Genomic DNA, 9,409 nt, shown 5'->3' with positions numbered 1-9,409 from the left:
TCAGTGTGATTTTACTGTACACAGCGCTGAATTACCGGCTTTTCTCTAGAACACCGCTGCGTATTTCTCGCAAGTCACACTGATGGTCCATGTGTAATCCGTACTTTTCTCGCCCCCTTAGACTTTCATTGGCGGATTTTTTGCGCACTACGCTAACAAACAGCATGCTGCGATTTTTCTATGCCTGTAAAATACAGCTGAGAAATATACGGCAGATAGGAGCTGCCCCATAGAGAATCATTGGTCCGTGTGCAATGCGTTGTTTTTGCGCCTCTCATACGTCCATAAAACTCTCTAGTGTGACGCCGGCCTAATAGTGTGACTGCAGCCTTAGTGTCAGTGGTAGGGATGACAAAAATATCCTCCCTGTGATTCATGACATATTGGTGTCAGTGGTGGGGATGATAAAATATTCCCCTGTGATTCATGACATATTGGTGTCAGCGGTGGGGATGATAAAAATATCCCCCTGTGATTCATGATACGAGGTGTGAAAAACTTGTTGCACCATTCCCAAGAAGACTCATGGCTGTACTAGCTCAAAAGGGTGCTTCTACTCAATACTGAGAAAAGGGTCTGAATACTTATGACCATGTGATATTTCAGTTGTTTTTTTTAAATACATTTTCAAAAATTTCTGCATTTCTGTTTTTTCTTCAGTCAAGATGGGGTGCAGAGTATACATTAATGAAAAAAAATGAACTTTTTTGAATTTACCAAATGGCTGCAATGAAACAAAAAGTGAAAACTTTAAAGGGAACCTGTCAACCCCCCCCCCCCCAGGCATTTTTAACTAAAAAAGCCACCTTGTGCAGCAGTACACCGTGTTCCAAATTATTATGCAAATAATATTTCCTCATATTTTCTCTAAATTACCTATCTGAATTGCAGCCATTGTTATTTTCCAGTCATCTACTATTCTAGTATAATTGCAATGTTTTGGAACAAACTGCCTATGAAAACAGTATCTTTTTAAAAAAAAATAAACACTCAAAATGCATGTTCCAAATTATTATGCACAGCAGAGTTTTCAACCTTTTTTTTATTTTGAACAAAAAAATGGTCAATTGTGAAATTATAAGCATTATCAGTTTATTACAAAATGAAATCAAACAGTTTTCAAGTGAAAACTTTATTCTAGGTGATGTTACATTTGCACATAAGACCCCTTGTTCGAAAGAATCTTCTGAACTCTCTCGTCCATTGAATTTGTCAGTTTTTGGATGGTTTCTGCTTCAGTTGTTTTGCATATGGACAGAATACCCTCCCAGAGCTGTTGCTTAGTTGTGAACTGCCTCCCGCCATCATAGACACTCCTTTTGATGATGCTCCAGAGGTTCTCAATGGGGTTGAGGTCAGGGGAAGATGGTGGCCACACCATAAGTTTGTCCTCTTTTATGCCCATAGCAGCCAGAGATGCAGATGTGTTTTTTGCAGCATGAGATGGTGCATTATCATGCATGAAAATGATCTTGCTGCGGAAAGCACGGTTCTTCCTCTTGAACCATGGCAGGAAGTGTTGTTTTAGAAACTCCACATAGATTATGGAGTTCATCTTTACCCCTTCAGGGATCATAAAGGGGCCGACAATCTCTCTCCCCCATAATTCCAGCCCAAAACATTACTCCACCTCCTCCTTGTTGGCGCCTTAGCCATCCTCCACTCCATCCATCTCGACCATCGAGCGTTGCATGGCGTCTGCAGCAGGGGGGAAAGGCCTGCCTCCTTGACTGAAGAAAAGGATTTCAAATTACAAAACTGATTATTTCGGCAGTTACAGCACCCAGAACTAAAAGAGCCACCTTGTCAGAATGCAGCATTACTGCTGCACAAGGTGGCTCTTTTAGTTAAAAACGCCTGGGGGGGTGACAGGTTCCCTTTAACCCCTTCACCCCCGGAGCTTTTTCCGTTTTTCCATTTTCGTTTTTCGCTCCCCTCCTTCCCAGAGCCATAACTTTTTTATTTTTCCGTCAATTTGGCCATGTGAGGGCTTATTTTTTGCGGGACGAGTTGTACTTTTGAACGACATCATTGGTTTTAGCATGTCGTGTACTAGAAAACGGGAAAAAAATTCCAAGTGCAGTGAAATTGCAAAAAAAGTGCAATCCCACACTTGTTTTTTGCTTGCCTATTTTGCTAGGTTCACTAAATGCTAAAACTGACCTGCCATTATGATTCTCCAGGTCACTACGAGTTTATAGACACCTAACATGACTAGGTTATTTTTCACCTAAGTGGTGAAAAAAAATTCCAAACTTTGCAAAAAACAAAACAAAACAAAATTGCGCCATTTTCCGATACTCGTAGCGTCTCCATTTTTCGTGATCTGGGGTCAGGTGAGGGCTTATTTTTTGCGTGCCGAGCTGGCGTTTTTAATGATAGCATTTTGGTGTAGATACGTTCTTTTGATCGCCCGTTATTGCATTTTAATGCAATGTCGTGGCGACCAAAAAAACGTAAATCTGGCGTTTCGAATTTTTTTCTCATTACGCCATTTAGCGATCAGGTTAATGCTTTTTTTTTATTGATAGATCGGGCGATTCTGAACGCGGCGATACCAAATATGTGTAGGTTGGGGGTTTTTTTTATTGATTTATTTTGATTGGGGCGAAAGGGGGGTGATTTAAACTTTTATATTTTTTTTATTTTTTTCACATTTTTAAAAACTTTTTTTTTTTACTTTTGCCATGCTTCAATAGCCTCCATGGGAGGCTAGAAGCAGGCACAGCCCGATCGGCTCTGCTATGCAGCAGTGATCATAAGATCGCTGCTACACAGCAGATTTGCAGGTGTGCTGTGAGCGCCGACCACAGGGGGGCGCTCACAGCCACCGGCAATCAGTAACCATAGAGGTCTCAAGGACCTCTATGGTTACCTTCCTGACACATCGCCGACCCCCGATCATGTGACGGGGGTCGGCGATGCGCTCATATCCGGCCGCACGGCCGGATGCGGTAGTTAAATGCCGCTGTCTGCGCTTGACAGCGGCATTTAACTAGTTAATAGCGGCGGGTGATCGCGATTTCACCCGCCGCTATTGCGCGCACATGTCAGCTGTAAAAAACAGCTGACATGTCGCGACTTTGATGTGCGCTCACCGCCGGAGCGCACATCAAAGCGGGGGTCCCGACATGTGACGTACTATACCGTCACATGTCGGGAAGGGGTTAATGAGATCTGAATACTTTCCATACCCACTGTATATATAGTCCCAATGTAATCATACTGCTCTGCATAGTAAAGTCATCAGGTCATTTTTCCCACACCGTGAATGTTATAAAACTCTGCAACAATAATGGAATTATATTATTTTTCAACATCATATCCTACATGAAATGCTTTCCCATTTTTGCGTACATTATTTGATAACGTTAATTGTTGCTATTTAAAACTCCGTGTTCTTAAAAAAAATGCTATGTCAATGGAAAATTTAAAAAAGTTATAGCATCCTTGAAGACATGGAGAAAGAATCAAAATTGCACGGAATGGGTTAAACCAGAGGCATGTCTAGATGGGGCATCCGGGGTATGTGCCCCGGGTGCAGCAAGCAGGGGGGCGCAGTCGGGCCACCTAATGCGGCAGTCCGCAGTGTCTCCCCCGGCAGCTACATTCTGCTGCCCCCCGGACTGAGAGTCGGCTGTTCTCTGTGCCGACTGTCAAGCTGACAGCTGACACAGAGAAGCTGCAGTGTGCCCGCGCTTCCTCTCACACAGACAGCAGCGCCTCTGGATGACGTAATCATTCAGCGACCAGCTGTGCCAGGGAGAGGAAGCGGCCGACGGTGATGCTGCAGCAGAGAGGTGAGTGTGTGTGAGTGTGTGTGTGTGTGTGTGTCTGTATAGCGCTGTGGGGGAATGTGTAGAGAGGTGAATGGTGCTGTGTGTGTCTGTGTGTGTAGGGGGAAGAGAGGGCAATGATGGGGCAGATGGGGAGAAGGCAATGATGGGGTGAGGAAATGATGGAGGTGGTGGAAAGGGCAATGATGAAGTGGTGAGGGGGAAAAAGCAATGATAGAGGTGGTGGAAAGAACAATGATGGGGATGGTGGGGGAGAATTCAATGATGTTGGTGGTGGAAAGGACAATGATGGTAGTGGTGGAATGGGCAATAATGGAGGTGGGGGGAGGAAATGATGGAGGTGGTGGAATGGGCAATGATGGGAGTGGTAGGGGGAAAAGACAATGATGGAGTGGTGAGGGAAAAGGAAATGATGGAGGTGGTGGAATGGGCAATCATATGGGGTGGTGGTGGAGAATGCAATAATGGAGGTCGTGAAGAGGGCAATGATGGGGTGGGGAAGAGGAAAGTTGATGCGCCCACAGGGCAGTGGGGTACTCGGTACGTGGTCCAGTCGCAGAGGGGGATGTCATGGTGGCTACGACCTGGTCCGTGGCCCTGGGCATCAACGTTAAAAGGGAAAGGTCTTTAAATGGAATAAAGTTTGTTAGTGATGCCACCTGTGGTATTCGGTCAGTGGAGACCGACGCTGCTTTAGCGGTCCTCTGGGGTGATGTTATGGCAGCTAGATGGTATAACTTCCCACAGGTGAAGTATATCCCAGGGCTCCCGGTGTGTAGAGGGAAGATGGTGGAAGGTGCCGTAAAGAGCAAGGACATAGGTTGCAGTCTCTTTTCCTTGTTTACTGAAGACTTCAGGCAGCCACTGTCCAGGGCACCAGATCACAAGGCAGGCAGGGTCCGGCCGGCTTGGAGACAAGTTAGGAGTCCCCTTGTCCAGGTGGAAATCAAAGCCTTCCTCTAGCGCCGTGGTATTGTAGTCCCTTACTGCCTATGGCTTCAGATAAGGTCCTCACAGATGTTCTCTCTCTCTCTCTGTCCCCCGTATAGGATAGGACATAACCCGTATGACTGGTGACTTGGGTCTGTTTATAGGAACTCTAGCACGCCCCAGGCTCTAAAGGTGTCATCGTGTCTCCTGGGTATTAAGGCGGACAGGTAACGTGAAGTTCAGCTGTCTTGCCGGTCTCTCATGTAAGTCGTGGAGGGCCTTACAACCTCAGTGTTCCGGCTACCAGTTTCTGCGCCTCAGGAGGAGGCAGCCTGCTCGTGGCTGGTCTCCCACTGGAATCCTCTCCTGTCCTTCGCTCTCCTACACGCTGACTGCAATATATTCGGCTTTCTGTAAGTCTCTTTCCAGGAACTGCTGCACTGCAGCTACACAGCTCCGTAAAACCCTCTTCTGCCTCAGACTGATGCAGTCTGTTTCCTGGCAAGAACTGTTCTGACCTATCCCTCCAAAACTACCATATACTGTATGTATATGGGGAGTCACCTAGTAAAATAGGATCAAAAGCTCCCCCTGGTGGCCTGGAGTGTGAATGTGTTGCATGCTTGTGTTTACCTGGTGACAGTTATCCCTTCTTGCCTCCAAACGTAACATCACTCTCCCCATGAGGAAAGCAATGCTACTGTGACAACCAGGACCCTGGGGTGCCACACAATAATGGGATGCGGGGGAAGGAGGACAATGATGGGGGTGTGGGGGATTGGGATGGGAGGAAAGGGGACTTATAATGGACTTAGGAACAGAGGGAGGTGGAGGAAGACATTATTATCACTTATGTCTAACACCGTCCCTTAGTATAGAGTGTGCGTACTTATTATGTATAGCTCCACCCTTAGTTACATAGTTTCTTCTTTTATTATGTATTGCACCGTCCTTTATTACGTACCATCCTCTCTAGTTATATATGATGCCCTCCCTTATGTAGCTTTCTCTGGTGTTATGTACAGTGCTGTCTCTTACATAGTGCATTCTTGTTATTTTTGTTATTCACAGCACCCTCTTTTATTGCATAGTACCCTCTCTTTTTAGATATAAAATGACTGCTGATGGAGAAGCTGGTGACCAGATGACCAGTCCATCAGCTCCTCCATTAGAAAAGAAGCTTTCCCATGTTCCACCAGCCATCATTGCATTATATAGCTAACAAGACAGGACGGTATGTAAATAAAAAAAAAACGGGGCTCTATATAATCCATTATGTAAGGGACGGTACTGTACATAACAAGAGAGGGCACTATATAATAAGGGATGGCAATATGCATAATAAAGGAGACAATGTAATGTTTATACATGTATGTGTGTGGCTATATATATATATATATATATATATATATATATATATATATATATATATATATATATATATATATACATATATATATATATACACATATATATACAGTATAGACCAAAAGTTTGGACACACCTTCTCATTTAAAGATTTTTCTGTATTTTCATGATTATGAAAATTTTAAATTCACACAGAAGGCATCAAAACTATGAATTAAGTTATCCTTTAAATAAAAATTATTGAAACAAAAAAAAAACAAAACTATGAATTAACAAATGTGGAATTATATACTTAACAAAAAAGTGTGAAACAAATGAAGATATGTCTTATATTCTAGGTTCTTCAAAGTAGTCACCTTTTGCTTTGATGACTGCTTTGCACTCTCTTGGCATTCTCTTGATGAGCTTCAAGAGGTAGTCACTGGAAATGGTCTTCCAACAATCTTGAAGGAGATCTCAGAGATGCTTAGCACTTGCTGGCCCTTTTGCCTTCACTCTGCGGTCCAGCTCACCCTAAACCATCTCGATTGGGTTCAGGTCTGGTGACTGGGGAGGCCAGGTCATCTGGCATAGCACCCCATTACACTCCCTCTTGGTCAGATAGCCCTTACACAGCCTGGAGGTGTGTTTGGGGTCATTGTCCTGTTGAAAAATAAATGATGGTCCAACTAAACGCAAACCTGATGGAATAGATGCTGCAAGATGCTGTGGTAGCCATGCTGGTTCAGTATGCCTTCAATTTTGAATAAATCCCCAACAGTGTCACGAGCAAAGCACCCCCACACCATCACACCTCCTCCTCCTCCATGCTTCACTGTGGGAACCAGGCATGTAGAGTCCATCCGTTCACCTTTTCTGCATCGCACAAAGACACGGTGGTTGGAACCAAAGATCTCAAATTTGGACTCATCAGACCAAAGCACAGATTTCCACTGGTCTAATGTCCATTCCTTGTGATCTTTAGCCCAAACGAGTCTCTTCTGCTTGTTGCCTGTCCTTAGCAGTGGTTTCCTAGAAGCTATTTAACCATGAAGGCCTGCTGCACAAAGTCTCCTCTTAACAGTTGTAGAGATGTGTCTGCTGCTAGAACTCTGTGAAGCATTGAACTGATCTCTAATCTGAGTTGCTGTTAACCTGTGATTTCTGAGGCTGGTGACTCGGATAAACTTATCCTCAGAAGCAGAGGTGACTCTTGGTCTTCCTTTCCTGGGGCGGTCCTCATGTGAGCCAGTTTCTTTGTAGCGCTTGATGGTTTTTGCAACTGCACTTGGGGACACTTTCAAAGTTTTCCCAATTTTTCGGACTGACTGACCTTCATTTCTTAAAGTAATGATGGCCACTCGTTTTCCTTTACTTAGCTGTTTTTTTCTTGCCATAATACAAATTCTAAGAGTCTATTCAGTAGGACTATCAGCTGTGTATCCACCAGACTTCTGCTCAACACAACTGATGGTCCCAACCCCATTTATAAGGCAAGAAATCCCACTTATTAAACCTGACAGGGCACACCTGTAAAGTGAAAACCATTCCGGTGACTACCTCTTGAAGCTCATCAAGATGATGCCAAGAGTGTGCAAAGCAGTCATCAAAGCAAAAGGTGGCTACTTTGAAGAACCTAGAATATCAGACATAGTTTCAGTTGTTTCATACTTTTTTGTTAAGTATATAATTCCACATATGGTAATTCATAGTTTTGATGCCTTCAGAGTAAATGTACAATTTTCATAGTCGTGAAAATACAGAAAAAATTTTAAATGAGAAGGTGTCCAAACTTTTGGTCTGTACTGTATATATATATCTTTGTCGCCATGAAAGGAGTGGGGCCCAGACACATTTCTTGCACAGGGGCAACAAGCTGTCAGTGTCCGCCCCTGCTGCCAGGTCATAGCGACAGCAGCAGCATGATCAGATCATGTGATCATGCTGCTGACGTCACTCGCCAGCGCTGCAGAGCCAAATACTGGTGATAAGTAGGGTTGAGCGAAACGGGTCGGCCATTTTCAGAAGTCGCCGACTTTTGGCAAAGTCGGGTTTCATGAAACCCGACCCGACCCCTGTGTGGGGTCGGCCATGAGGTCGGCGATCTTCTGAATCTGGTATCGGAATTCCGATACCAAGTTCCGATATGTTTGCGATATCGGAAATCGGTATCGGAATCCATATTTAAGTGTAAAATATAGAATCAAAATAAAAAATATTGATATACTCACCCTCGGACGCGCCCTGGTACTAACTGGCAGCCTTCCTTCCTAAGAATGAGCACGTGAATGACCTGCGGTGACGTCGTGGCTTGTGATTGGTCGCCTGAGCGGTCACATGGGCGGCCACGACCAATCACAAGCCGTGACGTCATCTAAGGCCCTTCACGCGCTCATTCTTTGGAAGGAAGGCTGCCGGAAAGAAGCCGAGGGTGAGTATATTGGTCGCGGCCGCCCATGTGACCGCTCACGCGACCAATCACAAGCCGTGACGTCATCTAAGGCCCTTCACGCGCTCATTCTTAAGAAGGAAGGCTGCCGGAAAGAAGCAGGGCGCGTCCGAGGGTGAGTATATACCTAATAGGAATATACTCACCCTCGGCTTCTTTCCGGCAGCCTTCCTTCCTAAGAATGAGCTCGTGAAGGGCCTTAGATGACGTCACAGCTTGTGATTGGTCGCGGCCGCCCATGTGACCGCTCACGCGACCAATCACAAGCCGTGACGTCACCGCAGGTCATTCACGCGCTCATTCTTAGGAAGGAAGGCTGCCAGTTAGTACCAGGGCGTGTCCGAGGGTGAGTATATCAATATTTTTTATTTTGATTCTTTATTTTACACTTAAATATGGATCCCAGGGCCTGAAGGAGAGTTTCCTCTCCTTCAGACCCTGGGAACCATAGTATCCCATTGCACTGCATTGGGTTTCATGTTTCGGCCGACCCCGACCCCGACTTTTTTATAGGATCGGCTGATTTCACTCGACCCGACTTTTGAGAAAGTCGGGTTTCGTGAAACCCGACCCGATCCTATAAAAATAAAAGTCGCTCAACCCTAGTGATAAGTGATCAAGTGGAGCTGAAGACACCGAAGATTAAGTGCAGGGGTCTGATTGGTTAACAGATTTCGGCGCTAAGGAGAAGAACTTCTGAAGCACTGCATTCCTGTCAGAAGTTACAGCAGCCAGGATCTTAAGTACAGCTGCCCGCCCACCCTCACTAAGTTAACGTCGTCGCGGTATTTATTAGATGGTGCTCGCCCAGCTTTCTGAGTGGAAACTGGATGGTGTTATTGTCTATGGAGAAATGAATTTTATTGTTATTTATTGGTTTAATATA

The sequence above is a fragment of the Ranitomeya variabilis genome, chromosome 1, assembly GCF_051348905.1.
Source record: "Ranitomeya variabilis isolate aRanVar5 chromosome 1, aRanVar5.hap1, whole genome shotgun sequence".
Lineage (NCBI taxonomy): Eukaryota > Metazoa > Chordata > Amphibia > Anura > Dendrobatidae > Ranitomeya > Ranitomeya variabilis.
Note: the sequence above shows the minus strand (reverse complement) of the source record.